At 40.1% G+C, this 12,078-nt stretch overlaps 1 protein-coding gene across 2 annotated transcripts in view; it reads left to right on the top strand.

The window, feature by feature from the left end:
* Gbs-76A (Glycogen binding subunit 76A) overlaps positions 1 to 12,078 on the top strand; it is a 30,866-nt gene that overhangs the window by 11,257 nt on the left and 7,531 nt on the right. The window contains exon 2 of one of the 2 annotated variants that reach the window (XM_072301852.1): positions 7,125 to 7,188. The gene's annotated coding sequence lies outside the window, so the exon portion shown is untranslated. The remainder of the gene's footprint in view (positions 1 to 7,124; positions 7,189 to 12,078) is intronic. The other variant, XM_072301854.1, reaches the window with a different exon arrangement.

Consider the following 12,078-nt stretch of genomic DNA (forward strand, 5'->3'; position numbering starts at 1 on the left):
GGTGTAATTTTCTGAAGGGAAAATTCGACGACCGTTCGCGAACGTTTTATTCTCTCAAATTGTGGCTCTTGACGATGCTGGAATATTAAATTGATTTACTTTTTTTTCTACACGTGGCTCTACCGAAAAGCACGTTTGTGAGTGCGTGGTGCTGCTATCTCTTGGCTTTCTGATACTACATATAAGAGAAGAAAAAAAACCTCTTTCTAGTAGTGAACAGAATTGTAACCACGGAGCAGTACACATACCTCGACAGCAGAATATATGGTTGATCGTGCCCAATAAATATCACCAAAAAATAATGCCTAAACTTGCACACAAAAAGGCACGTATAATACAGGGTAGGGCCACCACAGGGACACTGTTTTTCTCCATTTAAATGGGTTGTTATAAACGATCAATTCTAGGTGAGGCAGCTTGTCCCGTCTAGAATCGATATATTTAATGGATTTAAATGGAGTAGGTACTTACATTGTTGCCTGAGCGGGCATTGGGAATTAATTCATACGAGAACCGTTATTTTCTAACTTCCTCAACGTAGTCTACGAGAGGTTTTGAAAAGGAAACGTGAAGTGTGGCTCTTGATTTTTGATCCTGCCCAGGGACAGGCCCGCCACAAGGGGGGGGATACTGGGTCCCTGGTACCGGGGCCCGGGCCCCGGAGGGGGCCCGTGTTACCTGTGAAAAACCACTACGAATTCACACGCAACCCTTGTTTCGTAATATAAAGTGAAAAATTTACCGTAAAAATTTCGCAATAGGTGAATGGATTTTCAGAAACACGCTGAGGCACTTCAGAATTCTTCTTAAATTTTCAAAGATGTATACTTCTTGGAAAATTTCTATCCATTTTCAAGATTTTCAGTATAGAGGGATATTTTTAGTAAGTGCGTTTCATTTTCTTCCGTCGTCAGATGCACAGAGTCTCCAGTCTTGGCATCCTCGACTTCAATGGCTCATGGCTTAACTCCCTTGCCATAGACAAACGAATGGGGAGTCCAGGGGGGCCTGTCCCTCTTGGAACTGAAAATAGTATCATATCATATATCATATAATAGTAAAAAAAAAAATAAGAAGAAAAACATTTTCCAGATGTTTTGAATGCAACAATTCGCAAGTATTTTGTGCTGAAAGTAGGAAAAAAACATAATTATTCCGCAGAAATTGATGGAAAAATTCTTTATGGAAGCTTCAAAATGCGTTCAATGAGTCGTATAAATTCAAAAATTTTTCGGGGGATGCCCCTCGGACCCCCCCCCCCCCCCGTGCTTGGGGCCCGGACCTTAAAACTGGTACCAGGGCCCGAGATGGGATGTGGCGGGCCTGCCCAGGGATCCATTATTCCGTAGGTGATATTGGCAAAAATTTATAACTTCTGCATTCTTGGTCCAGTCGTAGAGTGAAAAGTGAAAATCAGATTATTGCTGATTAGTCATACATCATAATTATCCGCAAAACCTACGAGTTTTAAAGACATCCATGACGGTGTATTTTTAGCCTGCATGAGGTGTGATCCATACTTACGTCACGTTAGTCACATTTCAGTGTTAAGTCATTAATATCATTCGTTCATAAGTCTGTGCGAAGTGTCAAAGAACTGAAAATAAATTATTCCCCTCAAACTGCAAGGAAAGTGAAAATTGTTCCCTTTCCAGGCAAAAATTTGACAGGGCTGAAGTGTCAATTTTGATGCATAAAAATAGAGTACAGCTTGTATCAGGCAAAATTTCCTTAAATAATTATAGGATTATTAAGTCGAACAATTCACCAAAAAGAGGTTAATACATCTGAAATGGGCTTGAGAAGTTATTTCCAATTTCTTCATAATCGCCGATAGATTTCCGTAATTTAGGAAGTACGGCACTTGCGGTGACTTTAGATGGGGAGGGGTTCATTACTGATTATCACAGGTTATCACCTGCTACAAAATTGTTGCCGACCTTGCCGTATAATATTAGAAGTCATGTTGAAAAAAAAAAAAAAAAAAAAAAAAACTTTTCGAGTGTAATATGCAAGATTGATTTTAAAATTGAGTGGAAACGTATGAGTATGTACATATCTCAAGCGAAATTCATAGTGTTACAAGCACGCACCGCCTCATATTCAGCCATTGTAAATAATTTGCGGGCAACTTTCTTCCTTTTAGCTCCTTGAAGACTAGTGTGGCTGAACCCATGGGGTGGGTTCCTCAGTGGTCATTTCCAGTGGCGTGGCGTGAATTGCGATGTATCGATTGTTACGCCATTTAAACCTATGGTTAAGAATCGATTATAAACGTGTTCGCTGTGAACACCCTGTTTATCGATCCTTTTCCATAGGTTTAAATGGCATAACAATCGATGTATCGAATGTTCAAGCCACGCTACTGGTCATTTCCTCCCTATGATAAGACACTCGAACCGTCAAAATTCTCGTGTTTGTATGTACTTAAAGCTAATGCCTTTTTCCTGAATTCTTGGTATCAGGGCCGATTTGTTTTAAAGCACGTAATCATTAAGGGATTTTATTAGGTAATACTAAATTAATATCCATCAAAAAAGGCCGTTTGTAAAATACGTAACGCTCTGGGGGAGGGGGGCTGGGGAGAGCGTTAAACCATTTTGTTTTACGTGTTAAAGGAGAGGGACTTACGTCACAAAAGCGTGCGCCTTTCCCGTTCGCCCGAAAAAGAGGAGGCTGAAAAGGGGAAGGAAGAAAGAGGGAAGGAAGAAAGAGGGAAGAAAGAAAGAGGGAAGGCAAAGAGAGAAAAGGAAGAGGGAGGGAAGGAAGAAAGAGGGAAGGCAAAGAGAGAAAAGGAAGAGGGAGGGAAGGAAGAAAGAGAGAAGGCAAAGAGAGGAAAGGAAGAGAGAGGGAAGGAAGAAAGCGGGAAGGGAGAGAGAGGGAAGGGAGAAAGAGGGAAGGGAGAGAGGGGAGGGAAAAATAGGGAAGGGAGAAAGAGGGAAGGGAGAGAGGGAAGGGAAAAATAGGGAAGGGAGAGAGAGGGAAGGAAGAAAGAGGGAAGGAAGAAAGAGGGAAGGAAGAAAGAGGGAAGGGAGAAAGAGGGAAGGAAGAAAGAGGGAAGAAAGAAAGAGGGAAGAAAGAAAGAGGGGAGGAAGAAAGAGGAGAGAAAGAGGGAAGGAAGAAAGAGGGAAGGAAGAAAGAGGGAAGGAAGAAAGAGGGAAGGAAGAAAGAAGGAAGAAAGAAAGAGGGAAGAAAGAAAGAGGGAAGGAAGAAATAGGGAAGGAACAGAGGAAAGAAGAGGGAGGGACTTAAACTTATGGAAATTATTCATGACGAAATTGGCTTCAACTACGTATTAGATGCTTTAAAATTTCGAAAATTACCTGAGCGAAGCTCCTCGGATTCCCTTCCGCATCCTCCGTCCGAGATGTCTGGATCCGCTTCTACTTTCAGAAAATAGGATTCTGACTTTTGAAACTAGGAATCTTATCGCAGTTTTGTTATCTTATGTTTTTAAAGGGAATTACTTCTACTCTATCTATATTCAAATTAAATAATCTTGTACTAAAAAAATTCACCCTGACAGATAGGTTACGGCTCTATCTTGAAATTGATTGATCTCACGTGTCTCGGTACGGTTGTTATTGCTCTCAATTTTTGGCAGAGGCGAGATAAGAGAAAGAGAAAGCAGAGATTAACTAGATCAGGTTTTATCCTATTTGGCAATTTGCGAAAAGAGAGCATGGAGCTCGGCCAACGAACGCTTTGCTTTAAAGTCCATACGACACGCGGGGCCGATTCCCGCAAATTGCTTGCTTTAGGGTGTCCTCTACTCAAATGCACGTCAAACAATCGATATATCCATGACCAAAGTGCAAAACCACGTATCTCCGTTGTGATGTTTCTAAATTTTCTTTCCTATTTTATTTTTATAGAGAGGTTCAAGCCAACTTCGAAGTTCGAGATTTTTACAGAATGCTCTGCTAACAAAGAAGAAAAATTGAGGCAATTTTCAAGAAATTTCGTCGATCAGTTTCCCGAAAAAACAGCAAAGTATGACCAAAAATCTGTAACGTCGCAAACAGAGCCCAGATAAGACATAATATTTTTACAATATTGGGCAAATATTGTCAGTACTGTCGCAATATTTACACAATACTGACAATATTTTGATAATATTATAATCAAAATTATTTTTTTAGAAAATATTTAAAGAATCATCATTTAGTATTTTTAAAAATAATATGTTTACCCAAAACATCATTAAAATATTTTCAAAATATTTGTATTTCAATACTGTAAAAATTTATATCGTGAGAGTATTTTTAAAATATCAGTACATATAATATTTATATTCAAAATATTTATTATATATTTTAAAAACATTTTAAAAGACAGTAATGCATTGGTAAGTATTTTCAAAATATTTTGAAAATATTTTAAACAATAATACTGCTATTCAAAATATTTTTAAAATATTTTCGATATCCTAATCGGTATAAGTCATCATACTAAATGCCTGCCCATAACGAAAAGTATTAAACATAATAAGGCTTAGATTTAAGACGTAGCTCAAATGTGTTCTTTCTGAACAATTATCCATTATTTTCAACCTTATTATTCATAAAGGTTATTGCAGTTGTTGTCAAATTTAATATAATATAATATAATATATATTTTTTTGCCTCCCAAGAAATTGTTGAATTTCCACCTCCTTGAGGTCATTTTCAATGTATTTGCGCGTGATCTCAGTTTATTTCTTTTTTTGTTTCGTTTGTAGTTCATGTACTGTTGTGAATATTATCATTGAATGAGAATGTTATCATTCATTCACATCTGGTTGTTTATTTTTTATTTTTCAAATTTCAAATGAAACATTTAAATTCAACTGAAGAAGAAATTCTTGATCTCGTGTGCTTATTGGTCTCCTGTAGAACTTGCACTTAGTAGCTGTGCAGCTGTGAGATTATGGCAATCGCACCTGCATAGTCTTTATGAGGAAGACATCAAACTGCAATCAAATGCAAAATGCATCTCAGAATGTCGATGAAAAATTTAAAGAGAAAAAAATAAATAAAATAATAGAATGGTGGAAATAATAGAATAACAGAGACAAAAGAAGAGAAATAAAATGAAATAAATCAAATTAATGATAAAATGAAGTCAAAGACTAAACTGAAGTAAAACATTAGAGGGAGCAAGGAGATGAAGTAAAAAAACTGAGATGAAGAAAAAAATAAAGTATAAGGGAAAAAACTAAATGAGGTTAAAGAATAGAATGAATTTAAAGAATTAACTGAAGTCAAAAAAATTATGATGAAGAATTAAAATAAATTACAGTAAAACAAAACAAAGTAAAGGAATAAGAAGTAAATAATTAAAGAAAAAAAATGAAGTGCTTGAAAAAAAAAAAAAAATAGAGTGAAGAAAAAAATAGAGTCAGCAAGGAAATAAAACAAAGTAAAACGATAAAATAAATTTAAAAAATATAGTAAAGTAAAAAGTAAAATAAATACACGGACAAATCCAGGCAGATGGAAAATATCCTAGTTGCCCGTCCAACTCGACGTTAAATACCGGTTTTAAGTCACTAAAATACATCGTCTAGTGAAGCTCAATCGGTAGGGTCGTCGGTTAGTGTTAGGTAGGTCCCGGGTTCAATCCCCAAGGTGGATGAAAAATTTCTAATCTGCATAATCGATTCAATATCATCCCAGTGGTTTCATTATTTTTATTTTTCATGGTTTCTAAAATTATTTCCACAATTAACCCTTTTCCACCATCCCCTAGCTGCGAACCCCTAAATTGATTCAATATTGGTGTAGTATTGTCTCAATATTGATATCCAAATATTTTCCCTTTGAAGTACTGGCACAGTATTCTCAGCCAAAGCATTGGCACAGTATTTATGCCAAAAGGAAAGATGGTGTACGATTTTAACATTGGCTCAATATTTAACCAATATTGGCCCAATGTTTGCATAAATACCAAAACAATATTGTTTAAATATTGGCTAAATATTCCTGTCTTATCTGGGAGATACGTGCACGGAGAAAAAAACCTCGTGCGTGGGACCCGAAGTTTAGGTCATATGAATCTCTGAAGTTTTCAGATTGAGCATCCGAACACTTAAGGTCTAGCTGTCGAGGTTCGGATCACACATCTGAAACTTCAGTTCTTACATCTGAAGTACTTCAGTTTTCAAATCCGAAAAACTTCGATTCTCACATCTGAAGTACTTCAGATGTAAGAGCTAGAGCTGAAATTTTAGATGTCAGACCTGAACTTCCGCAGCTAGACCTTAAGTGTTCAGATGCTCAATTCGAAAACTTCAGATATTCATATGACCTAAACTTCGGGTCCCACGCACGAAGTTTTTTTCTCCGTGTGGTTTCGAACTTAGGCCAATGATATGTTGAGGCAGGCTACCACACCTAGACTCGATAGTTATAATGGACTTAAACGTAGTTCAAACGGCGTTGCCAACTTTCTCAAGACCAAAAATCCTCAAAGCTCCTGACAACTAGAACAATACACCGATAACTGTCTGATTTTGAGGCCCAAAGTGAACATATTTTCCATACGTTCACTCGGAGGTCACGTGATGCTACAAACGATGCCCGAGAGCTGTGACCCGGTAGTTACTACTAATGCTTAATTATTTGCGAGCTCATGGCCACCTGGCGGATAGTATCAGTGGGCCACTGATCTATCCTGCTGAGGAAGAACAATTTGAGAACGGGGAATACGCCTCCGATGAAAATCAAGTTTTTAGTAGAGTAAGAATTATAAATAAAAAAGCGTGCGACAAAATTTTATATTCCTCCTACACATACTGTGCTTTTTCGGCAGGGCAATGGCAAGGCAGCATTAAATGCAGCAAATCTGTCTTCTAGTTAGGCATAGGCTATTTTATTTTATTTTTTTATTATTTTAATTTTTTATAATAATAATCGAACCAGGATACTGCCTCGAAACGTTTCAGATTTTGTTCTGAAATATTTGAAAGATATTTGTACAGATAGCTTCAAAATTTCAACTGTTGTTCGATCTGTAAGATTATATGAGCGTGCGAGGCACAAGCGAGACGCTAGTGATTAAAAATTGTTTGTTATCTGCAACCCTCATGTTCATTGTTCATCACAGTCACTAAACAGGTGTATTTGCTTCTTTGCTTGTTTCAGCAGAACTCTGGGTCCTAAAACTTACCAACTAAGACTTCAACCACGGACAAATAACTTACATTGAGTAAGTACGATTTTAGATTGCATTGAATTCAAATTACGAAAAAACCGAGCAGTAGTGCATCAAAAGTTTCCAATTTTTACAGGAAGCAAGTGCTACTGAAAAAAGGATTTCCTAAGATATTATTTTGACTTAAAATGTCGCTTCTTGTCAATTTTTTTTTTTTTTTTGGGGGGGGGGGGAAGAACACTCAGGGAAAGAAATAATTCTGCAGTCTTAAAGTTACCCCTATGAGGAGATACATTCTATGCAGTTAAAAACTTCGCAATGTGACGAAATTTCAGAATCATCTTAGTTTGACATAATGTATCTCCTTCCTTCCATCATTAACTAGAGGGTACACCCCCTGACCGCTTCGCAGTCCAACCCCTTAAAGCGCCTCGCGCCTCAGGCCTCTGACGTTATGCGTAACGCGTTACGCGTTACTCTCATGACTTTATATTATACAGTAAGATTCGTAGCAGGAAAAATCCAAGGATTTAAGCTGCCGGTGGTTTGAGAAAAAAAAAATGTTATGGAGAGACGTGAGAGCATGTGCATTTCAATGTTTTGCTTGAACTCTCATAGTTTGTATCGTCTAAAGTATAAAAAAGGCAGCAGAAATTAACATAACGTCGCGTTGTTCGGCTTCAAAGAGAATGTTATGACTTTGATGCGCCTTGACATATATGCAATGAGCACGACGCTCTTTCACCCGTTCTGTGAATGCGCGGCACGATCTAACGACTGTGCTGCCGTTCTAAGTAAAAACGCTGTTTAAGCATTCAAATTTTGGCAAATTTATGTTTTGAATATGTTTTTTTTTTTTTTTTTTTTTTTTTTTTTTTTTTTTTTTCAAGAGTGTTGTGAATATTTTTCCTTGAAATTTTCAGACTTCTTAGACGACTGAATAACAAAATATTCTGAAAAATTGGATAGGAAATATTAACAGATTCTCCCGAAAGTTTCGGGATTTGTGGAAGGAAATTTGGCAACGCCTGATGGCTCTTACGGCGTTCTTTCATCTTAGCACGGCAGTATAGACGCTTGGTCATTGGAGGGATCTCCTCCTTCTTCTCCTCCTCCTCCTACTCCTCCTCCTCCTCCTCCTCCTCCTCCTCCTCCTCCTCCGCTCTCGAGAAGTATAAAGCTGCATTTTCCTAGGCAGCGAGTGACGTGATTCAGGGGGGCAATTTGTGCTCTGAGGTTTACGGGTTATAAATCATTGCTCCCAAGAATTTGACACGCGGGTTCTTGCAAGTTAGGATAATGCCATGCTCTTCGGTCATTATGAGGCGAATCTCAGCATTGACTTCCAAAACTAACTTTTACAATACAGAGAATATAACAGGGCGGGGTCTCTGAAAATTTCTCCACACGCATGAGGATCGAATACATCAACAAGGTGGGGTGGCAGCCTTGGAGATTCCACGCGAAGTGCTGCAACTATGATAATGTATTCACTGAAAAAAAAGCTCCAGTTATAAAAGTCGGAATTGTGGTTTATTTGGCATACCGTCCGTTCCGATCTCAGAGACCGAAAGTTCCGTATGCTGGAGCCGTAGTTTGACTGCTCCGCGGGTCCAATGCCCGGAGCAACGGCTGCTACATCCAGAACTTACGGTATCTGTGGCCGGAAAGAACAGTATGTCTACATAGTCCTTGAGTTACGGCTTTCGCGGCCAAATCTTTTTTTTTCGTGTTTGCTCCCAATCTGAGAAAGGAAAGTTTGACTGGATAGAGAGGACTCATGACCCAGGGGGTCCCTTCACTACGGCCTCAGTGGGTCAATTGCGCTGGGCACAGACTCTTGTTTTGGTGCTCGACTTTTGTACAATAGCTATAAGAATAATGAGACCCGTCCAAACGACAACTTTTTACGTTTAATATTGATCGAGATATCGCGCTTTGAAAAACTCAGTTCATGACGTCATCCATCGCGTTAGTGACACCCTTGGTTTCTTCCACCTTGCTTTCATCAATTAGTGGGACACACCTTTATACTGGTTACTCAACGTGAGACTCGGATGGAAGCAAGGTGAAAGGAACCAAGGGTGTCCCTACAGGGCCGGATTAAGGGGGTTGGCCACATGGGCCGCGGCCCATAGCGGCAAATTTTGCACTTTTTTTAAATATAGGCATAAAAAAATCGGATTCAGAAAAAAAATTTCAAACGAGAAAAGCGTCTTTCGGTGACACAAGAGTCGACCTTTAATCAGTCGAGTGAAGAGAGAAACAAAACACACAATTTGGTACGGAGCGACGCGGCGCAGAGAGCAATGATGATGAATAGGATTTGAGATGAAAAGGAGAAGCCCTCAGCGCGGCGGTCGGCATGTATGTAACACATATTAGCACCTGCAAGATTGCATGAATACTTCACGCATTAGTCAAAAACAGCGCGATCAGCGTGAAACGCATAGCGCCTACAAGACTTCATGAATACTTCACGCATTGCGTCGAACACAGTGCGTTCAGCAGCGGTCGGCGTGAAACGCATAGCGCCTACAAGACTGTAGGAATACTTCACGCATTGCGTCAAAAACAGTGTAGTCAGCGCGGCGCTGCGCGGCGGCGCCGGCGGAGGTTAAAATTATTAAACCACAGTTATGTTTGTTCTTGCATTATTTTTACGTTCATTTCTTACAAATGGAAGGCCTTGTTTACACAGAGATAGGTTTACGGAACTTAACTTTCGCGCAAAGTTCCGTGAACTTTTGCTCATAGTGTTGACAGAGTTTTCGCAAAAAATGTGTCCAACACGAGTGAACGCGTCTTATGCACCCCTCCCCTCCCCCTCCGGTACTTCACTTGATGGTTTTTATTGATGTTTCAAAACGAATTAGAAGGGAGCGGCAAAATACAGGTGGCCCATGGGCGGCAAGAAGGTAAATCCGGCCCTGTGTCCCTACCGCGGTGGAACGACTTAAACCGGATTTGTACAAGCGCGATACCTCGGTTAATATTGAAAAAATAAATGCTGTTTGGGTAGATCTCACTGTTTTTAGTTAATTTTAGTTTTAATCTACAAGAATCAAGCATACAACGCGATTCTGTGACCAGCGCAACTGACCCATTTTGAAAGCTTTCTTTGAGCTTGGGAGTTGGTCTCAGAAAAAACCAGTGGCACCACGGTATTTCTGGCGAAATGACTTAAGATAGCGCATGTAATTCGCAAATTCCTGTGGTATACACTGCCGTTCTAAGGAAGAGCGCCGTACCATCGAATGTTGGTACGGTACCAACATTCGAGAGTTGCCAAATTTCCTTCGATAAAATGTTCATTTCCAAACTTATGAAGATTTTCCCATGAAATTTTCAGGACTTTGCGAGCAAAATTACCTAAGAAATCGGGAGAAAAATACTCTCAAGTTGACCAAGAAATTCGTGTTTTATCAAGGGAAATTTGGCAGAGCCTGAAGGTTCATACGGCGTTCTTCCTTGTGGTTCAGTTACACTATCAAATTGAGCCATCAAACTGAAGCTCTGATTGGTGGAAAAAGAACTGAGGTGAGGATGCGACCAATGAGAGAGGCTCAATTTGATCGTGTAACTGGACCTTTAGCACGGCAGCATTGGCAACTTGGTGTCGGGTGCCCGTGGAGTCGGAGCTTTAGGCAAGTTCCATTGACTGTCCGTGCTGCTGCGTGGAGGAGAGGAGAAAGGGGTGGGGGCGCAAATGGAAGGTGAAGCGCGCGAAGCCGGCAGGAAGCGGCGAATTTATCAAAGGTCAAGCATTTATTTCCGGCTCATCGCTCCGGCGACGCGACGCGACGTTCGCAACTTGTGTCGTCGTGGGCCGTCGACGACCATGCAACGACTGACCGTAAATTCGCCGGCGCTCGCCGTCAAACCTCCCCGGAAACCCACTCCCCAGCAGAAGGAACGTTTTGGGTGACACGACCGACCTGGCAACGCCGTTGGTCGCGTGCCAGCCGAGCTACGTCACGCCGTGCAAAAATTTTCGCCGCTCCCGCACTTTTTCGCGCCCCAACGTTGCGCCATTCGAGGACCGAGAAGAGCGTTCGCTTTCGATGGGGAGAACGCTGCTATGCTAATATTACGTCATCAACCAGCGTCCCGATGACGTTTTCAGACAAAATTAGCCGGAACTGGCAAAAAGTATCCAGAAAAAGTCGAAAATACCCAAATTAATTCTGGGAGCAACAGACGGTTGAAGCCGTCATCGGTGAGCGAAAATAGTAGCTAGGGAAGGAAAACATCTCCTAAAAATGTCTCTAAATTGTTCGTATGGGGGTTGATCTATAGTTAAGTGAGATTTTCTGTCGATGTACCGAGTGTCGGTTGAGGTAAGCACAGCTCATGCCAGTCATACTGAGGACTTGTATTCTAAATCAAATTATTTTCTATCTCTTTTTATTTTTTCTCGTATTTTCATTTTTTTTTCTCTTTGCGGTTATATCAGAACCGAGAATCGGTTACCACGATTAAGATCAATGGGTGTCCCTCATGATCCGAAATGTGTCTGTCCGTTTTGTCCGGAGATTCCGGAATCTGACGATGAAGTCTGCGATTTTGTACATCGTTCGGGACTGCAAATGTTCCGAAGGGGACAAAAGGAGAAATATTGAGAGTGAAATTTTGAAGAGCCCGAAAAATGAAGCAAAAATTGAAATTTTATCACAGTAGACCGATGTACATGTGATCCTTCGCAGAAGGAAGGACCATAGCCGCAAATTCTCAGAATTAAGTTTTTGTTAGCAGAGCAATAGGAAGTCTCGTCAAAACAAGTCGAGACAAAAAATTCTCATAAATGTCAAACCAAATCGAAGGTCAAAGGATAAAAGAAAGAGGGCAAACATTGCAAATTATTGTATGCCCTCTGGCGGCACGAAAATAACGCCTTCATCTTGAAAAGATACCTAGCGTGGCAGCGGAGGTCAAATAGTTGTA

The sequence above is a fragment of the Bemisia tabaci genome, chromosome 1 (genome assembly GCF_918797505.1).
Source record: "Bemisia tabaci chromosome 1, PGI_BMITA_v3".
NCBI classification, from domain to species: domain Eukaryota; kingdom Metazoa; phylum Arthropoda; class Insecta; order Hemiptera; family Aleyrodidae; genus Bemisia; species Bemisia tabaci.